Below are 15,604 nucleotides of genomic sequence, written 5' to 3' on the forward strand. Positions count from 1 at the left end.
TTTATTTTTTCTTTCCTCCACTTGTTAGATATTTTTAGTCAATGCGTCTACTATTCTATTATACCTTAAGATGTGTTACTTACTAAAATACTATATTTGAAGCTAAATTTACAACAGGGATACATAGTTAGGAAATCTGACATTTTGGCACATATCCAGTAAAAAATATTTAATTTTGTACCCCTTGTGTCTGCATATAGAAGGCCACAATAGTACATCAATACCAGTTTTGAAGCCTTTGTACATACCCATTAAAATGGTTATTTAAAAAAATACAAGTGTTGGTGAGGATAAGGAGAAATTGGAGCCCTGTGAGCTAGTGGTCAGGATGTAAAAAATACTGCAGCTGCTATTGATCCTTGAAAACTTAAAAATGGAATTAGCATACAACTCAACAATTCCACTTTTGAGAACAGAACCAAAAAAATTGAAAGCAGGGAACTGAGAAAATATTTGTACACCCATGTCTGGAGCAGCACTATTTGAAATAGCCTAAAGGTAAAGCAAGCCACATGTCCCTCAACAGACAAATGGATAATATATATATATATATATATATATATATACACACACACATACACACACACACACATAGATGTATATATAGATATAGATACACATATATATATACACATATAGATGTATATATATATATATAATACATTATATTATGTATAGAAAGGAATAGTATTCAGCCCTAAAAAGGAAGGAAATTCTGACACATTACAACATGCATACACCTTGAAGACGTTATGCTAAGTGAAATCAGCGAGACACAGAAGGATAAATAATGGTAAGGTTCCACTTACATCAAGTACTCAGAGTAGTCAAATTCACAAAGGCAGAAAATAGAATGGTGGTTTCCAAGGGCTAGGAGAGGGGGAGACGGGGAGCCAGTGTTTAATGGGTTCAGTTTCAGTTTGGGAAGATGAAAAAGTTTTGGCGATGGACGCACAACAATGTGAATGTACTTAATGCCACTGAACTGCATACTTAAAAATGGTCAAAATGGTAAAATTTATATAACATAAATTTTAAGTAGAAAATTTAATTTAAAAACCCTTCATATGTGCATTAGTGTTCTGGAATTGGGGTCTGGATTGGGTGCACTTGCTTGATTGACTGCACTTAACAGGTCTGATGCACTGTTACTAATCAAAAGAAAATGTGTTTCTTTCAAGATCTTAAAGAATCCAACTGGCTTGAGCAAACAGAAAAAAACAAGGGTGTAGCTGACATTTTGAAATTGGTACACAAATTCTTGGACCCACTCACTCTATACTTATAATTAGGAAAGAATGCTTGTCCCTAAAATTTTTAATGAAAATCACAGGTTTGTCTTAGTAGTTTTGCCACAAAGTCATGGTTTCACTCAAAAAAATGGAGAAAGAAGAGGGGAAAAACCCCTTCAGAAATAACACTTTAATTCAAATTTAATGTTAAACACACACATGTTCATGGTATGTAGCAAAGCTAAGTTAATGGCATAAAAGTAATATGACATTTGATTAACTGGTATTAAACTGAACGTGTTAATTGCAGAGAAGAAAGACTTGCCAAGGCATGTTAGAAGCTGAGCTTCCAATTTGAACTCAGAATACAAAGGAAATGGCTCTAAGATCTGAGTAGCTGCTCTAACATTTACACAAGTCCAAGAAATTCCAAGCTCAAATCCCATGAACATACGTCTATTTATTCTACTTAAAGTGTTAACAGAGGACAGTTCAATTAACAGCATGTAACATTTTTTTGAGAAGACCTCAAAATCCTTTAACTTGCCAATAATAGTTTAAAGACTCCACCGTGTTTTAAAGGCTGGGAAAGGATTCAGTCTCCACAGAAAAGGAGATTGCCCTTGGAGAGCTTGCTAAAGACTTTGGTTAACCAAGAAACTATAAACCCCTGTGTTCTCATTATTACTCAAATATCTTTCACTGTTGATAGATCACAGCAGTTCATTCAATTGCTTATAATTAGTAGTATCCTCTGGTAGAACTTCACCAAAAGGGGAGAGTTACAGAGTTTGAGCCTTCCAATCTCCACTTTCCCAGAAAATTTTCACCTACCTGTAAGAGAATAATAGCAATGACAACAATAATAATAACCAAAGTAAAATAATGACAAGAACAATAACCAAAGAGAGAGGATGGTCACAGACAGATTGGGTAGTCATGCTTGATTTCTGGCTCTCAATGAGTCTCATGATTAAAAACTTTCTTAAAGAAACAAGACATACATGCACACACACGTACACACACAAACACATATACACTCGATTTTAGTAAAATTAAGGACCACAGAGGGTGGAGTTTTTAGTAGAATTCATGTTGTAGGACTACTATTAATTATCCTTAGTAAGCATTATTGATTAATTTGCTAGCTGAGCCACTGACAAATACCGTCCCCTGGTTTTGGTATTGGCTCTGTAAAAAAATCTGCTAGGTTAGTGGCGCCTGGGTGGCTCAGTTGGTAAAACATCCAGCTCTTGATTTCGGCTCAGGTCATGATCTGATGTTCCAGGGATCGAGCCCCACGTGGAGCCCTATGTGGAGGCCTACATCCAGCTCTATGCTGGGTGTGGACCCTGCTTAAGATTCTCTCTCTCTTTCTCTCTCTTCCCCTCCCCCCTCTCTAAAATAAATAAAATGAAATAGAATAAAAAATCTGCTAGGTTACAAATTTTATAAAGTCAGAGACCATGTCTGCCACGTTCACAACTAAATGTTCATCTCCTAGCACAGTGCTGGTCCATGTTGGGTGCTCAAAACAAATATGTATAGGATGGATGGATGGACGGATGAATGAATGAATAGAAAAATAAAAGCAGGTGATGTTATTGACAACCATTGGAAGCAAGGAGAACTTAAAGAACTTAAATTATACCATGTGCCCAACACCATTCTATGGCGTGGTTTATATGGAATAAGCATTTTATCCTCAAAACAGTCTTAAGAAGTGGTCCTATCATGATCTCCATTTTATAGTTGAAGAAGCTGACATGCAGAAAGTACACAGCTTAAGTGGTTCAGTTGAGAAGCAGGTCATCTGGTTTCGGAGTCTACACTCTTACTTTTACCCATTACACAAAATTTTAAACCAAGATTGATGATGCAAAAAGTAACAGGAACGCTGGCCTTCTGTCCTTAAAAATAGACTTTGAATGTATAACATTCTGAAAGTATAAGCTGTATCATCTCAATCAGAAATCTGCAAGTGCATAAAAATGGAATTAGTGGGGGAAGGGGAATAGCAATGTCTTAGGGTGTTAGCCAGAGCAATGCTTTTTTAAAATCACTTCCTCAGGGGCGCCTGGATGGCTCAGTCAGTTAAGTGTCCGACTTTGGCTCAGGTCATGATCTTGTGGTTCATGGGTTTGAGCCCCGTGTCGGGCTCTGTGCTGACGGCTCGGAGTCTGAAGCCTGCTTCAGATTCTGTGTCTCCCTCTCTCTCTGTCCCTTCCCCGTTCATGCTCTGTCTCTGTCTCTCAAAAATGAAAGTTGAAATAAAAATAAAATAAAGTAAAATCACATCCTCAGAACCACCAAATATTAGAGAAAGAAGCCAAGGGAGCCATCTATTCCTGCTCTTTACTGTTTGCAAGTGTTTACACCAGTACCCGGCAAGGTGTGCTGTGTAGGTGTTGTTGTTACAACAACACCTCCTTTCATACAGGTATGTGGTCACATTTTTCATTCTTCAATTCCTTCAGGTATTCAAGGGATGGCTAAGTCCATTGCAAGTGCCTACAATACCAGAAAACTATTACATTGAAATAAAATGCAAATTGGTATTATCCTTGCCCACTTTGGCAATTCAGAACAACTGTCGTATGAAATTCTCTTCTGTAGGACAGCAATTCAGTTACTTGAAGGTAGCACTTTGTTCCCTCAAGTACTCATCTGAGATCCTCAGGTTCAGCAACCACTCACTTGGTACTGTGAATTCACACTGTATTCACCAGAATGCCCTACTCTGGATACAATCTAGTTAGTCACTATGCCTCTTAAATTACAGCATCAGAATTATGGCATGATATTGCAGCTGCTTTCTGACCAAGGCAACTTTTTAAGGGATTATGAGGTCTCATGATCTGGAAACTATTCCTATTAACACGTCCAATTATAATGCTAGCCATTTCTATGTTTGCATCACACTGTTCATTCATAATAAAATGAAGGCCAACTGGGGTGCCTGGGTGGCATAGTTGGTTAAGCTACGGTTAAGCGATGGACTCTTGATCTCGGTTCAGGTCATGATCTCATGGTTCCTGAGTTCAAGCCCCACATCGGGCTCTGAGGTGATGGTGCAGAGCCTGCTTAAGATTCTGTCTCTCCTTCTCTCTGCCCCTCCCCCACTTGTGCTCTAGAAAGAAAGAAAGAAAGAAAGAACGAAAGAAAGAAAGAAAAACTTTTTCAAAAATTTTTAAAATGAAGGTCAACTAAAACCCTTGACCATTACTACATGCCGTTTAACTTGTGTCTGTGAAATTAATACTTTGACTCTATTTGATTTTACTTTTATTGAATTAAATTTCATCTGTTTTGTTCTAGAAGTTTGAGATTATTTTGTATTTTAATTCCATTGTTACATGTGAAGTTTACAATGAAGAGAGTAAAACTTAAGCTTTGTCACTTGCTCTCCCACTAAGACCACGCAGGAGGGGCCCTAGCAACGTGTCCGTGGTCATAAGTTTTTGTAGAATTAGCATAAGACATTTTAACTGTCATTAATTCTGGGTCTTTCCACTCCATCTTCCCCTCTGTCACATGTGTTCTATGGCACTCAGCACAGAAGTATGTGGGAATGGAGGAAAAACAAGATGTGAAATATAGACAGCCAAGAAGTTAATCTGTGGAAAATTCCTCCAAATCTCACAGCTCATATATGAAAGAAACTTATGGAAGTTTCCCCAAATTTGACAATTCTAAAAATTTACGTAGCATTACCAAAATAAATTTCAATTAATCATGCTAGAGGCAAGACAACTGTCTTTAAGTTCTTTTGCTCAGAAAGACATTACAAAACTATTACCAGGGGGGCTTGGGCGGCTCAGTCGGTTTAGCATTTGACTCTTGGTTTTGGCTCAGGTCACAATCTTACGTTTCATGAGTTCAAGCTCCGCGTTGGGTGTAGAGACTACTTAAAAATAAAATCTTAAAAAAAAAACCCAACTCTGACATTCTATAAGCATCACAAAATCCCAGAAAATAACATCATATTTTTATTAATTCACTTCTTGATAGACATTTATATCTGTTTTTTATGGTTTTTTGGCTTTATCCTCTTTGAGGACGAATTTATGCTAATTGTGTCTATATAAAGTCGTCTTCGAATTGGGATTTATGCAGTGATTAATAAATAAATATAATAAAACCGCAGCAAACTGGAATAATTGGTTCAGACTAGTCTAAGTGGAAAATATGCATTATAAACTTCTTAAATTGTATGAATTTCAAATATATGTATAATTCAACATATAATTACTAAGGCAGAGCTAAATTATAAATATGTAATTTAAAGGCAAAGTTGAAGTTTATAATAGGAATGACTACATTACCATAAGTAACATATATATTACAGTAAAACCTTGATTTGCAGGCATAATTAATTCCAGAAACATGCTTGGAATCCAAAGCACTTGTATAACACAGTGAATTTCAAGAACCATTGGTTCAATTGTGATCATGTAATGATTAGCATCACATACTACTGATATTGCAAGACATCGTTCATTTATCAAGTTAAAATTTATTAGAAATGTTTGCTTATCTTGTGGAACACTCACAAAACAAGTTACTTGCAATCCAATGTTTTCTTGTATATTGTAACATATTTATAAAATTTCTTTAACATAAAAATTAATAAATGCAAAAACTGGGTTTCCTGAGCCATTTAAGTTGATAGGGAAATAAGCTTTGCATTGAATTACTTTTAAAATGCTTTATTTAATAAAATCATGGGACTATTACTAATATTAACATAAATTATAATTTTCAATTAGAAGTTTATTGTATATCTGCATGGGTCAGTTATATTTTCTAGCGATTAGATTCAGAATGTAAAATTTATTTAATATGTATCTTCAAGAATATAGGATTTAACAGTAAGCCATTTATTATCATATGCTGATTTAACATAGGTTCATATAGCAATCTAAAAGGAAAGTGATTAATTTGAAATAGATTTTAATCCACAATAATAAATAACAGCCATGAAAATTAGTATCTACTCACAAGCACAGTTTCACAGACTCTTTAGGGTAGACACTGGTAAAGAAGAGCTAAAAATTCATAAGTAAAATCTATAACCTAAAATATTTGGGGAATTGACAATATAGGAAAACTATAGCCATTCCTTCAGCAAATTTTTCTTCCAATGTGAAATTGATGTATTTGTACATTGTGTAAAAAGAGGTTCGTGCTCAGAGAAAAGCATCTAGATTTCTTCAGCACCATCAGGGGCTCTTCATTCTACTGTTAATCAAAGACAAGCCCAAATATCTTGGGACAGCTAAGAAATCTTGCAGATCTCCAGGGTGCTACAAGACAACAGGATACAAGGTTCCATCTTATTTCTTAGAGTCCATCTGCTCACCAGCCCCTTCTTTGATCTGGCTATTTCTGGCGATAATTACACCCTTTTTGCTTCATTTGCCTACACATCAGAATTTGTCATCGTTTTGAATTACTCAATAACATAAAATTTATACAAAGCCTTAACTAGAGAAGCAGTTCTTAAGCCAACTAGCACATTCCGAGCACCAGGGGAGATTTTTATAAAAATGATGCCTGGACTCCATCAGAATCTCTAATGTTGGGTCCCAGAATCATAAAAAGTTTCCAGGTGATTTGAACATGAATCCAAGATTGAGAACCAGACAGCAGAATAATGAATGAGCCTGTCCAGATGATATAGGAATGATAGAGCAGCCATAAAATCATCAATTCATTCTCTTACACTATTTTGAGCGCAGTCAAGTTAAAAAGGGTGACCATGAAGGTTTGCCAATAAATTCCAGTGACTCCAAGGAGTCTCAAACTCAAATCTAGAGGGGCTGGATGTTAAAAACAATTGGGGATTCCCTCCTGTGGTCAATAGGAGAGAGTGTGAGCTGTACCCAAAGCGGGGCGGAGGGGGATTGGCTGTAATTCAGTTCTTGCCAATTATTACCATGCCGAATGTGAGCCATTGTTGCTGCATATTTTAATCTTTCAAGAGAAATCAGAGAGGAGCTGGGGGGGGGGAGGGGTGGTGCATGTGTGTGAAATCTCCTGACTTTTAAAGGATAGTTCAAAAAATCTTATAAAGTTGAAAAGCCAAAAAAGGATGTCTGCCAAGTGGACATGAGCCCAAGGCCTGACTCCAAGTGCTGGAGCTATATAGGATCAAGGGGCATGCCCTGGGGTGGCTGCTGGGTCTGGAGCCTCCCGCCTGGGTTGTCAGTACTATACCAAGGCCCTAAAACCAACAAATTAGACACTGAACATGTGACACACAACAAAAGTAAGTATTTCTCCACACTGTCATTTATCCGCTTAAAAATATTACCTCACACCACCATTAAAAAAGAAAATGAGTACTTACTTAAAAACCACATTAAAGTCATTTTAAGAGATGTGAGATCATAAAATTCTGTTCTAAAAATGGACATATCATGGAACACACATATCATGAGCATGTCCATCCAGACTTGCCCAAGAATGGGAGTGCTAATAGGGAAGGAGCAGATGTTTATTGCTTTTCTGTGATTATTGGAATCAATAGGAAAGGAAAAAAAGTCCATTCTATCCTTAAGAAAAAAAAAATTAATAAGGAAAATATAAAAATGGCACCAATCAGCTCAAAGTAACAACTATCTTCAGAAATACATTTTTTTAATTTCCAAAGATTTTTATGATATTATTTATATGTTTGCATTGCAATAGGGCAATAAGGCCATATCTCAGTTATTTTTTTAAGTTTATTTGTTTATTTTTAATTTTATTTTTAAGTAATCTCTCCACTCAAATCGGGGCTCAAATTCACAACCCTAGATCAAGAGTTGCACACTCTACTGACTGAGCTGGCCAGGCACCCCAGTATCCCAGTTCTTGCTTTTACTAACTGCGTAACTATTAACAAAAATTTGTCTGTTTGCCAAATGTGTCAAAGAAAATAATAAAACATATGATTGCTCAAAAACTTAAATTAGTACAATTTAAAGTGCCTTGCATGTAGAAGATGTTAACAGTTGGCTTAATGCTTGTGAAAATAGTTATTACATATGCATTGACATTATATAAAACAGCCACCCATTTTATGAGGGATTCCAAAGTTACCACTACTCAGTTTTCACTTCTTTACTATCTTAAAAGGTATATTAATTCAGTCTGTAATATTACTGAGCTCCAACCACATTTAAGCTAACATGTTCAGAAATTGTAGAGATCCCAAAAAGATCAACATAGGTTCTTCCATTAAAGAATATAGATTTCGTTCATTTATTTATCCAACAAACATTTAATGAATACCTACTGTGTACCAGGCACTGTTCTAGATAACCAGGATACAACTCTGAATAAGGCAAAAACCATTCCAGTTCTCATGAAACTTAGAAAATGGTGAAGCTAAACAATAAGCAACTAAGAAAATTAATAATAGCTGCTATAAAAAAAATACAATGGGCTTATGTGCTACATAGTGATTGGGAGGCTACTTTATGTTAGGTGGTCAGCCAAGAAAGGCTCTCTTCTATGACAAAAGAAAGCTGGTCACATAGAGCTCGTCTGGGGAAGAGTGTTCTCTAGGATGGGAAGAAGGCTGGCATATTTGGAGAGCGTCATTAGGGTACATGAGTGTGAGTCAAATGGGCAAAGAGGAGAGCTCTTTGAGGTAAAGAAGGTGAAGAAGGAAAAGTTAGCAGGTCCATATCATGTGGGGACTCATGGCTAGAGTAAGGGATGTGCATTTTATTGCAGCAGGGAAAGGAAGTACCCAGTTAAAATATTAAGTGAAAAGTGCTGTGGAAATCCAGGCAAAGGCTGTTAATTCTGCATGCCTACAAGGGAGGTTTGGAAGGCTTCTGGAGAAGTGGATTTGAACTGAGCCTTAGAAGATGAGCACAACCAAAATTTTGAGTAGGCACAGAAAGACAAAAAGGGCATTCAAGGTTGGGAAGCCTGTAAAACCAAGAATACAGGCACTTAGTGGTCTGGGATGGTTGGTGTGGGAACCTAGAGAATTGTGGAGGAAGATTGAGCCTCAAAAGGAGAATCCTAGGTGGTGAAGAGGAAAGGAGGCCACTTAGAATATTACCAGAGTGAAACCTGAAAAAATAGGGATATATCTTTTTTTTTAATTTATTTCATAGCAATGTGTACATTATAGACACTTACAAAATCTCTGTGAACCGGTTGGACACCGAGAGTGACCATGAGTATTCTGCTAGTGCTCTATTATGGTTACCTGGGCATGTCTAGTTGCCATATTCATTTACATATTCTAGAACACATACAGATGACTTCTCAGAAGGCAATCTGATAATGCAGATTTCCAGGATACATATTCTTTGGTCCAGCATCTACACCTTTTTTGTTTTTTTTAAGTAAGCTCTAGGCTTGAACTCATGACCCTGAGATCAAGAGTTGCATACTCCACCTACCGAGCCAGCCAGGTACCTTTAGTCTAGTGTGTTCACCTTTAGCAGTTATACAACCTATAAGAAACACTTACACAACTACACAAAAATTGTATGTGCAAGGAAGTTCAGCATGGAACTATAGGACCCCTACATTCCACCTCTCTGAAGTCCTGGGAGCCACCCCCATTCTCTCCTACATCACCAAAAACAGCAAGAGGTATTTAGAAATGGGAAACCAAGGAATTAGTCAAAAACACAAGCTCCATTTAAATCAGTGTTTTTTAAACAGTAGCTCATGATCCATTACTTGAGCCAGCTGGTAGCCACTGACAAACATTTATTTAATTTAGAAGAATCAAGTAGGGGTGCCTGGGTGGTTCAGTCGGTTAAGTGTCTGATTTAGGCTCAGGTCACAATCTCACAGTCCGTGGGTTCGGGCCCCCCAATTGGGCTCTGTGCTGACAGCTCAGAGCCTGGAGCCTGCTTCAGATTCTGTGTCTCCCTCTCTCTCTGCCCCTCCCCCACTCGCACTCTGTCTCTCTCTGTCTCTCAAAAACAAATAAACATTTAAAAAAAAGAATAGAGTAACATAAAACAGAGCAGAAAGCTTTAGAGTGAATTGAACACAGTACAGGTAAGTGTTGTGTTTCCTAAACAACTTGCTTCTATTTTTCATACACAGACACAAGCATCTGTGTCCTGGGTTATAATGTTACTTGTGTTTCTTAGAAAAAAATTTGAGAAACACTAGTTAAAATTATTTTGGGGGGCTACTGTTAAACCCAAACACTATTTTTTAACCCACTGATAACTGATGCAAGTTTATGGGGAAAACCCACTCAGTTGTACATGGATGTAAGTATATGTCATCTGCAGGGCCCTGAAGAGGTCCAAAAGGATGCAGAGTAAACAGGCAACTGTGATACCTCCAGAGAATATGGAAGCTGTTGTAAAAGGGAACAACTTTCATTTTGTATTTTATATAGTGTATATACTATATGCCTTTATATACTTCTGTGTTGTAATTTTCAAAAATAAAGAAAAAGTAGGTGTGTGAGAAGACCCTGCCTATTGAGTATTCCATCAATTGTGATGAATGATTTGAGGCCTTTAGGTGTTTGGATGGCCAGAAACATGGCAAAAGAGAATCTGAGAAAAAGTCTTAGAAGAAAACCTGGCACCTGAAAGGAGACTTGAAAAGTGGGAGAAGCGAGACTCAGGGTAAAAAGTCGAAGGAGTAGGAAATCCAGTGCTCACTAACAAAAATAACTCCGAGGACTGCTCGTCTAACGTCCAGCAGACCCTGAAACACTGGGAAGCTACGGAGTTAGAAAGAAGACAGCTACTACGCAGAGCTCCCAAACATGTGGAGCTCCTTGGACCACATGATAAAGGCCAGGTGCCAGGCGGTTCCCTCTGTTCCCCATCTTAGCATCATGCCAGGCTGTGGCATCCTCCGTCGCCAGAGGGCTCTGTTGACCACACGGATGAGGCATGCCTGTTCACAGGCCAGGCCCCTGGATGCTGTTGGGGACACTCGGAGCGTGCTTCTGTGCTTCTCCCTTCTTTATGACTCTGTGGTCACATGCTTGCAGCAGAAATGTTAGTATCTTCAATTAGAGCTTTTCCAAGAAGCAGTGTGGGTCATACTGGGTGGTACATAATTGATTAGATGTTGCATTACATCATCTCTCATGCTTGATGATACCAGCATGGATGTCCTACCAGCTTGTCTTAACTAGCTGTTCCCAACTGGTTCTGTGGCCTCTTACCTTTCCCAGGGTATATTGATTAAAAAGTGGTCTTTCTGTTTATTTGGTGCTTGCTGACTTGGAAGTGATAGCACATATTTCTTTTTATTGGGAAGAACGTAAACTTGATTATATACCAATCAATTATTTATCAACTATACCATCTTTGTAAAACTGGTTGTGGCCAAGTTCCCAGACGTCAAGATGTCCTATGCAGCATTTTCAAAGAGAGCAGGATTCTGCGCCCTGGATTTTAATTTAACAAAAACATACAAAAAGTGCAAGTCCTTGAATAAACACAACATTACCCGTTTTAGAAGACTAAGCTAATCCTTTGCAATGTGTTGTCAAAGTTAGAAAATCCATTTAACAGTGGCAACAGGTAAATTGCTTTCCTAACTAAAACCCGCAAATATTCATCACATCACTTTACACACGGAATTGCTTGTAAGTAGCAAATGTATCTTAGTCATATTTGAAATTTCAGTACTCAGCAGTGGTGTTACACATAGCATACACTTAATAAACATTAAGTAAGTACATTAATAGGTAAGCCCATTAGGTAAAGTAGACATAAGGCCTTATTTCATTGATGACTATTGCTGATTACCACAGAATTTTTGAATCATAAAAGCAAAAACTGATTCTATTCATGAAATCCTACACTTATTAACATTAATTATCCTTTTGTCGGCGAGGGGGGGAGGTCCTCTATTCCAGTCATTAAGAAAGCTGCAACATTTCTGGATCTCGGTTTTTATGGCAACTAAAACATAAATTCCTCATTCTGCCATTCAATATTGTAAGTGTCTCCTAAATCGTTATTTGTTGATCATATTGGTGATGCCTAATTTTTATGAGCAGTGAAATCTATTATCTTTTCCATCACTCTTCGGTATTTTATTGTATTCATTGTATTTTCTATCAGTCTTTGGTATTTTATTGTAAGTGACAAAGGAGATCTATTTTATAAGTAAAGTAGAAGATCTCTTTTTATAAGTAAGAGGCAGAGATGCAACACACCCGTAACTAAACTTAACTCTCTTTTTCTCTTCCCACCCACCTTTTCTTCTTTCCCAACAGTTCAGTTTAAGACCAAAAATCCAGATTACAGTCAGACTCTTAATGTTAAATGCATTTTCATGGAGGCATGTGTCTGTGAAAGAAATTTTATAGGAACAAATGATCAATTGCATTTTAAAAATCAACTCCTACACACACTGCTGGGTAAATTGCCAAAGGGTTCATTACGTTTCCCACGCTAGGACTGAGGGCTAAGGACACTCAAGAAGTGAGCTGAGTATTTCAGATGATTGGGTTTCACAACTAAGAAGCTTAATTTTAAAAAACTCAAGTGAGATAATATAATAGCAATTACAGGATAATAACAGCTATTAGGATTCTCTATCCTGGAATTGTGGGACTATATTTTTAATCCTTCCATTCAAATGTTAATTATTCATCTGATTAGATAGAAAATAATATTTTAAAATCCTTCTTACTGAGCAACAGATTCATACCCACAGCCACCGTGCTTTTTCCACTATGGACCAGAATTGATAGCCCTTATAATTTTTAAATGATAGGCACTACCGGAGCCGGTCTGGAGCAATTCACCAGCTGTACTGAAACTACCTTAGTATCCCCTTGGTGTTTGAGCCAGTGATGGCAAATCCCAGTGGTTGACTGTAAACCCTTTTCTAATCACTGGTTTTCTAGGTTGACCAGTGGCAATATTAACAGTAACTAATTGATGCCAGCCAGACAAAGACACCTCATCTCTACATTTGATCAATTTCACTTAGTAGAAAATGAACAATGCTATTTACTTACCTATGGGACATATTAAACCAACTTGCTGAAAAAATAAGCTTCTCTCACAAATCAATTTTAAAACTACATAGCATACAATCAAATGCTGAACCAAATGAGTCTGCTCTTTGGTTATGTCCACTGACATAACCTTAGCCAGCATGGATGCTGTTGTAGATCTGAAGAATCCCAGTGAAAAGGAAAGAAAACTTATGCCAGTGGGTAGAAGTGGTTAGTTATCATAGAGCGATAAGTGATGTCTCAATAAAACTACTGTTCTTAAGGCAAATGGAGGAGCTATGAGGCTTGAGTAAGGACATATCTCCCTCTTCAATATCAGTGTAAGTTGGTAATTCAGAGGAGTTGGGCTTTGCTGCCTCCGACACAAAGTCTTAGTTTTCCACTGAAAGTAATCGTGCTTTCATTTTGAATAAGTATGCACATCACTCCATGTCATAAAGTCAGAGGAAGAAAACAACCACAAAACCGGGACTTTGCTCATGAGATAAGTAAGCAAAACCAAAACAAAGACAAAAACAGAGATACTGTGTCTACTTCCAGTCCCCCAAACAGAGGAAACTTTGAGCCTTTCCACATAAGTTACTGCCTCCCTAACAAAAAAACGCTTTTCCCTGATGCTTTTGCAATGGGTACAATAAGACAATCAAATGAAGAAACTGCTCTTTTTTTTTTTCTTTCTATCATGTGCAGATAAACTCTAATAGTTTTATCCCTTAAATAGCCATGTATCCTTTGAGGAGGCAACCTTTCTGAATTTAAGCTTCTTTTACAAGTAAACAACTTTTCTTAAAACATTTTGTCCCTGGGGACACCTGGCTGGCTCAGTCGGTGGAGCATGTGACTCTTGATCTCAGGGTTGTGAGATTGAGCCCCACATTGGGTATAGATTACTTAAAAATAAAATCTTTTTTAAAAAAAGTTTATTTATTTCTTTTGAGAGGGGGATGAGGGACAGAGAGAAAGAGAGAGAGAAAGAGAGAGGGAGAATCCCAAGCAGGCTCCACACTGTCAGTGCAGAATCTGACACGGGACTCAAACTCATAAACCATAAGATCATGACCTGAGCCGAATTCAAGAGTTGGATGCTAAACTGTCTAAGCCACCCAGGCACCCCTAAAAATAAAATATTAAAAAAATATTTTTAAAACTTTTTTTCCCTGAATCTATTTTCTTGTCACACTCCTGAGGCCCGGTAACACCTAAGGTTTTTGTTTGTTTGTTTTAATTTAGCAAACAAACATGGCACCCTTCATGATTCTTCATGTTCAGGGAAGATGATTTGCTTCAAACTGGTGCAGACAGAGAAGATTCCAAACAGACAAGACCCAGTGGAATGAAAGAACAAGTGTTACTCAAAAGCATCTCTTCAGGAAAGAATATCGTGAAGTGCAATCTCAAACTGTTTCTATCCAGGAAGCTGAAGCAAATGAAGATGAATTTGACATGGTTGGAATTTCCCTGGACCTTTATTTTTCACTTACCTATCTAAGACACACAAGAAAATCCATCTCTGGAAAGACATAAAATAGGCACTTCCAAGAACTACATCTAAAGAAGCGTGTGGTACAGAAGCTATGCCCAACTTGGACTTCAAGAATTTATTTTCAAGTCCAAAATACTTGAGATCAACCAATACAAAGTATTACTTGACTTAATGAGGTCAGTAGATTAATCTTCTTCCTTCCCAGGACCAGAAATTGCTGAATCAGCCCAGGTGTCATGAACTTTCAAAGAACAAGAAATCCTGGGGCTCCTGGCTGGCTCAGTTGATGGAGCATGCGACTCTTAATCTTGGCATTGTGAGTTTGAGCCCCATGTTGGGTGTAGAGATTACTTAAAAATAAATAAAATCAGGGGCGCCTGGGTGGCTTAGTCCGTTAAGCATCTGACTTCAGTTCAGGTCATGATCTCATGGTTTGTGAGTTTGAACCCCACATTGGGCTCTGTGCAGACAGCTGGGAGCCCGGATCCTGCTTCAGATTCTGAGTCTCCCCCTCTCTCTACTCCTCCCCCGCTTGTGCTCTGTCTCTCTCTCTCTCAAAAATAAATAAACATTTTTAAATAAATAAATAAATAAATAAAATCTTAAAAAAAGAAGAAAGAGAAGACAAAGATGACGAAGAAGAAGAAAAAAGAGAAGGAGAAGGAGGAGAAAAAATCTTCTCAAGGCCTGAAAATCAAGATGGCACCCTTCTCCTGAGGCACGGTTAAACACTGTCTGGGCAAATACATTTTTATTGTGTGGTAGAAAGGTAAACCATTCATCAAAAGAATGAAGATCAAGAAAATAAATTCAATATGCTGTTAATAATGAATTTCATATCTTTTCACTTACTGTATTTTAACATTATAACTTGTATAGAAAAGAAGTGTTACTATAACATGAGCATGACATTGGCTG

This window comes from Puma concolor, chromosome B3 (genome assembly GCF_028749965.1).
Source record: "Puma concolor isolate L17-30 chromosome B3, mPumCon1.1.hap2, whole genome shotgun sequence".
Classification (NCBI taxonomy): Eukaryota; Metazoa; Chordata; class Mammalia; order Carnivora; family Felidae; genus Puma; species Puma concolor.